Raw genomic sequence first — 8,343 nt, 5'->3', positions numbered from 1 at the left:
AAACATTGATGTGAGAGAGACACATCGACTGGTCGCCACCCACACAACCCCTACTGGGGCCAGGAACAAACTGCAACCGAGGTATGTGCCCTTAGCAGGAACCGAACCCAGGACTCTCTGGTCCTTGGTCAACGCTCTAACCACTGAGCAAAACTGGCCAATGCTTAAAAGAAAGCTTTTCTTTAAAAATATGGAAAGCCCAGCCAGTGTGGCTCAGTGAACTGAGTGTTATCCCATGGACTGAGAGGTCCCAGTTTGATTCCTGGCCAGGGCACATGCCCGGGGTTGCAGGCTCCGTCCTCAACAGGGGGCATGCGTGAGACAGCCCACTGATGTTTCTCACATCAATGTTTCTCTCTCTTTCCCACTCTCTCTAAAAAATCAATAAACATATTTTAAAAAATATGGAGAAACATTTTCTTGATCATGAAATAAATGATTTTCTCAACAAGACACACAAGAAGCACCAATCAAAAGGGAAAAGATTAATAAATTCAGCTACTTAAAATGCCATAAAGAAGAATGAAAGGACAATCCACAAAATGGGAAAAATATCTATAACACATATAACTGACAAAGGACTAGAATGCAGAATATCTATAGTTCTTACAAAGCAAAGAGAAGTTAGACAATCTACTAGAAAAAGAGGGAAATATAAGAAAAGGCACTTCACAAAACAATATATATACATAGACAACAAATCTAAGAATAGGGGCTGAATTTCACCAGTAATAAAGAAAATGCAAATTAAAATATTAAGATATTACTACACATCAAAATTGGCAACATTTTAAAAGTCTAGCCTTACTAAGCTTTGACAAAGATATGGAGCAACTGAAATTCTCATACATGTTAGGGAATATAAATTAATACAACCAATTTGGGAAACTGTGACAATGTCCAGTCAAGTTGAAAAATGTGTCCCCTGTGGCTCCGAAGTTTCGCTTCTATGATATACTCTAGAGATCTGTATCTTTATGTGTACCAGGATACACATAAAAGAATATTCAGGGTAGCACCATTATAATTGCGCTGAATTGGAAATATCCCAAATGCCTATCAACAGTAAAACAGATCAATAAATGTGGTCTATTCACACAATGGAATGCCATACAGCATACAGTGATGAAAATGAAGCAGCTACAGATACACACAATAACACAGATGAATCTTATAATGTTAAATTTAAAAAACAAGTAACAAAAATAATGTAATACAATTCTAGTCATATAAAATCCTGTTTTTTAGAAATGCATAAACAGGTGGTTAAGTTAAAAGAGAAAAGCAAGAAAACAATTACTGTAAACAGGATAGTAGTTACCTGGTGTTAAGTTGATAACAATTTTGTAAAACAAATATACACATTGTGGACTTATAAATATATTTTAAAACTTAAAACTGTAATGAACAAAATTCTGAAAATGTCTTTACATTTAATAAGAGATAAGTAACTAAAAGATTTTTATTCTAAGGATGATTAATAGAAATTAAGAAAACAGACTAGTGAATCCATTTAAAACTTCGAATGCCACAAAGAAAAAAAAGATCTGAATTATATTTAAATCTGATGACTGGATTTCATTCTTTCATTCATTCAGCAAACACTGATTAAACCTACCTTGTGTCTGTCACTGTGCCAAGGTCTGGGAGTACAGTAAATCCTTATTTATCCTTGTTACCGGTTCTGTACCTTTAAGGGAAAGAACATAAAATGAACGAAACCAATTCTACTACAGATTAATTGATATAAACAAGAGTTAATATTTTATCATCTCATCAACATTATAACAAAACAACTATAAACAAAAACATTATTTGAGGACCCACTGTATAGGAAACCTTAGTCTTATCTCTTAGGTTCCTCTCAGCACTAGGATCCTCACTGACTTCTAACCTCTCTTGGGATAAAAGATTTAGTTATTTTATAGGCTGGAATACAATTTTGGGGGTTTGGAGGGATGAGCTCAAAATGTACAAATAAAAAGGCATGCGGGAATTACCAGATGTTGATCTGAGTCTATGACAAAGTTTATACCTCTACTGAGGAAATACAGGGAGAAAATATATGCTAGATTTTTTTTTTTTTTTTTTTCAAACATTAAACACAAACAGCCTTTATTTTTTAACATTGGGTAAGAGCAAGACTGAAGAAGTCAGAAGCAGGAACAGGAGCATGAGATCAAGAGCTCTTAAAAATTGAATAAATAAAGATACAATTTAAACAAGAATTCTGTTTCTTGCTTTTCAACAAAGTAATTCTCGATCTATGCAGTGATGTGATCTCTGAAAGATTAAAAAGACAAGGATTTGTGCCCTGGCCCATGTTGCTTAGTGGTTAGAGTGTAGGTCCATGCACAGAAGGATCTGGGGTTCGACTCCTAGTCAAGGACACATACCTGGGTTGCAGGTTCAATCCCCAGCTGGGTTGGGGTTAAGTGTGGGAGGTGTGGGAGGCAACCAATCAATGTGTCTCTCACACAGATGTTTCTCCCTCTCCCCACCCCACCCCCCCCCGCCCCTTCCTTCCACTCTCTAAAAATCAATGGAAAAAATATCCTCAGGTAAGGGCAAAAAAAAAAAAAATTAAACAAACACACAAGGATTTGCTAGATCAGTGAGATTTTAATTATCTATTAACAAATAAATTAAGCCTCATATACAGAGCTATTATTTAATCTCAACTCCATATCTGGTCACAACTTTCCCTTGATTAGAGCCCCTAAAATGTAGCAAACCAATATTCTAAGAAGCAAAAAAGGCTCAACCAAGAACAAAAAACACCACTTATAAAAATGAACCAACCAGTAAAAAATTTTTTAATTACTTAGAAATTAAAAATTAGTAAGGAACTAAAATTAAGAAGTTAAAATGGGAGATTAAAAAAATAAAACCTGGTAGCAACCTAGTCTTCTCATGTGATACTCTATTAATATTTTTCTAAACACCCATAAAAATGAGATTGAAGTGATGCCCAGAAACATAAAGGCATTAATGTTCCAGGAAATAATTTTCAGTTACCAAAACTCAAATTTTACAACTTGAACTTAGATAAAGCACGTTTTGTTGATGTCTATCTGGTAATCTGATTCTCAAGTGATCTGATGGGTTTTTTGTTGTTGTTGTTGTTTGTTTTTTTTATCCTTACCCAAGGACATTTTTTCCATTTTTTGTTCAGATAGAGTGGGAGGGAGAGAGAGAGAGAGAAACATCGACGTGAAAGGGACACATCGAGTGGCTGCCACCCACACAATCCAACCAGGGCCGGGGACAAACTGCAACCGAGGTACGTGCCCTTAGCGGGAACCGAACGCGGGTCTCTCTGGACCACAGGCCAATGCTCTAACCTCTGAGCCAAACTGGCCAGGGCTGATGTGTTTTAATATATTTTAGGTAGCTCTTATAGCCAAAAGAACATCGAATTTGAAGACTGAGTACTAGTTCCTCCTGTAAGCAACCTGAGATGACCTCTGAAAATTGTTCTCTATTCTCTTGACCCAGAGAACCCTATAAAATCATGCAAATCAAGAGGTTCAAATCTTCATGTTCACTTTAGAACCCTCATGAAACTGCCCAGGCCAAGGGTATGTATATCTGAAGGATGTCACTTTACAGAAGCAAGATGTACCATTCTGTTGTTACAAGGGTGAAGTTGGTAGGTGTGCCCAGGACAAACAGTGGGGCTGGCCGCAGGGTTGGTGGCCCAAAAAGAACGCTTAATTTTTGCTGCACATACTTAAAAATGCAGAGAGTGATGCTGAACTTAAGGGTTTAGATATAGATTCTCTGGTCATTGAGCACACCCAGGTGAACGACGCTCCCAAGAAGCAGTGCAGAATTTACAGAGCTCATGGGCGGATTAACCCATACATGACTCTCCCTGCCATATTGAGAGAACCCTACTGAAAAAGAGCAGATTGTTCCTAAACCAGAAGAAGAGGTTTCACAGAAAAAAAAAAAAATATATATATATACACACACACACACACACACACACACACACACATACATATACGAAAACCAGAAGAAGAGGTTGCACAGAAAATAAAAAAAAATATATATATATAACTGAAAGGAAACTTATGGCCTGAGAGTAAAATCAGCATTTAAAAAATGCTAATAAAAAAGACTGAGTATCAAATTCTGGCATATACCAACCAACTATGTAACCTTGGATAAATAACCAAACCACTGTGAGCCTCATATCAACCAACCTTACAAGACTTGAAAGAAGAAAAAGTAAATAATATATGTGAATAATACTATATGAGCTTCAAAGCATGGGGGGCTCAATTTCCTCAAAACACTGCAAAAACTACTTTCTGCAAATTAATATAATAATTTTATTCACTTTTTATTACCAAAGAACTAAATATACAAAAGTCTACTATAATGAAGTTATATGTATTCTCACTCAGCTTCAACAATTAACTCATGAGTAATCTTGTTTCATCTATACTTCACCCATTTCCTCTCTTCCTCTATCATTTGCAAACAAATCTTGACATCATATCATTCTCAGAGCTAAAATCCAACCACCTCTTGTCAGTGCCATGTAGGTATATGAAGTCCAACAGAGAGGTCTGATATAGAAATATGGATTTGAGAGTCACCAGTAATAAATTCAAGAGCTGAAGCTCCATAACTTTGGATAAAATCAAATATCCATGCTTGGGAAACAAGAAGATAGATTCTTTTGGTGCCCTTTCATTAAAATTATAAATAAACATAAAGTATAATACTTCCATCAAAAAAGAAATTCTATAGATTTTCAAAAGCCTATGGAACTTTTATATCCTATTATTTTAATTATTTTTTTCTGCCTTAAAAAGGTGTCCTTCTATTAACAGCCACTACTCTAAAGGATTTAACAAAATCCCTAAAACATAGACAAAATTTATGAAACATCAAATTTAAACACTGATAACCAGTCCCAAATCTACCAAGTATTTAAGAACTTGTTGCTCCGAGTAATTCCTTTCTCTTTCAAGTGTATGTATTTGTTTTATATTTTCTTTTGTATGTATTATTTCACAATAAAAAATTTTAAATAAACTTTAAAAAGGAACTATTATTCTGATATTTAAATATCTATGACAGATAATGGTATATGTTACAAGCATTTACAGCTTTGAACATACATACGAATATTTATGTCCTGAAAATATTTTAAGTACTCTTTAGACACCAAGTTGTTGCATCGAAGACCATATATTTCTACATTTGAATTAATTTTACCTCAAATGTCCAAATTAGTTATTTATATTCCAATTCTGAAAAAGTTGTCTCAACTTTCTTAAATACCAATTTTACAATCCACTTAAAAAGAATTTCTGCATTTCTAAAAATAGTTTTCATAAGCTGTTTAGTAAAGAATAACTGACAAAGTATTTATGACCTTTGGAAAAGAATGAAACTTTGTGTCTTTGATTATATTAGCAACCAAGTAAATTATCCAAAGGGGATAGGAGAGGTACAATTTTTAGAAACACAATAGATTTTAATCAACATTTAAATTTTGATGATTAAATCAAGCTTAAGTCCTATTTGATCAGAAAGAACTCTAAAATATTTTAAAGCATATCCTTATCTTTTAAATAACAGTCCTAGAAACATAAATGTATAATTTCATAATTAGGGAGATATGCATTGTAGTTATGAGCACACCATACACATATATTTAAAAGCACTTTCAACTTTGCTTAGATTATGTAACTGCCATTTCACCTAAATTACAGTACTGGAAGTTTTCTGGGAAACATCTTTGATTTTTAAACCTTTTGAAAACTCAACTCATTTTAAAAGTATGGTTAAAGAATCATTATGTCAAAATGGCATGTTCTCTCCCCATGCAAGAAAAAAATCAGTTTTTTTTTTCAGATATTCAGTAAATATTAATAGGTTGATTAAGAGGCATAGTTGCTTTTTCAGGAACCATCTTCTAAATTGTGTCCCTCAGAAACTTCTGCTTTTTAAAAAGTATATTCCAGACACCCATACATTTAATTAAACTATTCTTTCCTAAAGATAATGTAGCAGTTTTCTTGTCGTCAAACAATGTATTGTTATTATTTAGTATTCATTTTCCAGTTAATGGTTTTTACTTTAAATATGATATTGAATATAAATATTCCTTCGTTAAACTTAAGACCCTTTTTCATTCTCATTTCAGACATTAACATGCATAGGGCAAGGGAGAGAAAATGTGGAAAATATCAGATAACTTGAGAAGTTGTTCAGTTTCAATTAAGAAATTTTATGAAGATATCTTGTTGCTGTTCTTAAATTAATTCTGCAACCGAAGCCAAGTTATTTTTTTGGTCTTGAATAGTAATGATACAGATTTTCTTTACCAATAGTGTATATATTAACTACATTTAATATATCAGATATATTTTATTTCTGTATTTCTAAATTCTTAGTCCCTGTCAGTGTTTAATGACATCAATAACTTTAATTAATTCTGCCAGAGTGAGTAGAGAACTTATCATTTATTTTCACAATTGAAAAAGTCGCAATTTTCTTGTGAAACTGCTATGTTGAACAAAATACATGAAAAAACTAGTACTTTTGACACAAAAAATAAAACCACTCCGATTTTTCGTTTCTGTGATGTTGCAGGCATGAATTTGCTGACATTCAGTCTTTTAACCTGTTTTTCCTCGCAGGGGTAAAGGTTTTTTTCTTAAAAACAAAAACCTCACTCAATGTAGGGAAATGTCTCCATACACTCTCAGTAGCCACCATGAAAGAGGGCTGAAACGCTCTACAACAAGCGAGTTTACTTCACCCAATCTCTTCAGAGTTTCAGCAAATTAAGGCGGTGCTCTGGAGATGGTTTTAAGATTTTTTTTTTAATTCAAAAAACCACAAATATGATCGCTCCTTGTCCTGTATGGAACCTTACACATGCTCACTTGAGAGGATACTTTTTCTGCCCCAGGTGCAGGAAAGGAGCAAACCAGCTGTGAGTAGAAAACACGAAGATTTCGTTGAGCTCTCCAAGAAAAACTGTGGAGTCTTAACGCTACTAAATGTTCTGAAGTTGCTAAATCTCCTTTTACTGCCTCCATTCTAACTGCTTCCTTTGGGTCACGAATTCCAAAACCCCAACCGAACAAACCTCCTCCCTCCGGAGGAGGGGGAGCTCAGGACGGTCCTCACACAACCTGCCGGGTAACAGGTGGCCGGGCTGGGAGGGAGCTTCCGCGCTCCCGCCGCCGCCGTCGCCTCCCGGGGCTCTCGGCCGGCACAGCCGCCCTCACCTTCCCGGCCTGGCCTCCTCCGGCCGCCCCCGCTGCGGCCACGCATCTACCTCGCTCCCTCCAGCTCCCACGTCCAGGCGGCCCGAGGTGCGCCAGCTCCTGGGTTCGTTCAGCACGGCGGAGCCTCAGCACAGGCTGGCAGGCCCTGGGAGAAGCACGTGCCTCTTCTCGAGGCCTCGGCCCCCGGGCGGGAACTCCTGCCAGACCTCCGTGAGCCTGGCCACGGGTCCCCGTCCCCATAAGTACGCAGGCGCCGAAGTTTCTAGACGTCGCGGAGTGGCCGGGCCACCGGAGGCGTCTAGCTACATGCCGCTGCCTCGACCTAAAGTGTAAAGTTCTGGACTCTCCTAGGGCCACCTGGGCCAAACAACAAATGCTACAAAACCGAGGCTCAGGGGGTTGGGTACCTTGCTGCGGAGGCCACACAGTTGTCTGAGCAGGTGTAAAGCCGGGTCTCCTGGTTTCATTCCAGCGAGCAGCCAGGGGGACCCGAGCGCACAGAACCCGCCCCCGGGAGCTGCCAGGGGGGCAGCCTAGCACCTGGGCCTCGAATGGCACTGGCAGTTGCTGGGAGAGTCAGGTGGCCCTTGGTGGGACAGGCAGGGTCGGCTGAGCAGCACCCGCGAGGCCCTGCAGCCTAGGTACCTAGGCCCGTCTGGTGAGATCTGGCCGCTTCTTTGCTGGGCCGCCGGCCCGGCCTCCCCAGCACGTGCTGACCGCACACCCGAGGGGCCACGGCGCACCACGCAGGTCGGTCTCCGCCAGGGATTTAAGGAGGAGCCCGCGGCCGAGCCTTGCGCTCGGGGTCTCCCTCTGGGGGCGGCGCCGCAGGGCCAGGCTCGGCGGGGCCGCGGCTGCGCCCTCCAGCGGGCCTTTGCAGAGTCGGGGCTGATGGGTCTGTCGGGGTGGGAATGCACGCGGCGCCCGGGCAGGGCCTACCGAGTCCGGAGGGAGCACGCGGCCAAGAAGGCTTTTCTGCCGCCAAGGTTCTCAGCCCTGAGCCTTAGCCCTGCTCAGGACCTGGGGGAGGGGTCGTTCTCCAAACCCGGCCTCACGTTGTGTAATCAGGTCTCACACGGAA

The sequence above is a fragment of the Molossus molossus genome, unplaced genomic scaffold (genome assembly GCF_014108415.1).
Source record: "Molossus molossus isolate mMolMol1 unplaced genomic scaffold, mMolMol1.p scaffold_m16_p_15, whole genome shotgun sequence".
Taxonomy (NCBI): Eukaryota; Metazoa; Chordata; class Mammalia; order Chiroptera; family Molossidae; genus Molossus; species Molossus molossus.
The sequence above is the reverse complement of the archived record's forward strand: the minus strand, read 5'-3'. Positions refer to the sequence as shown.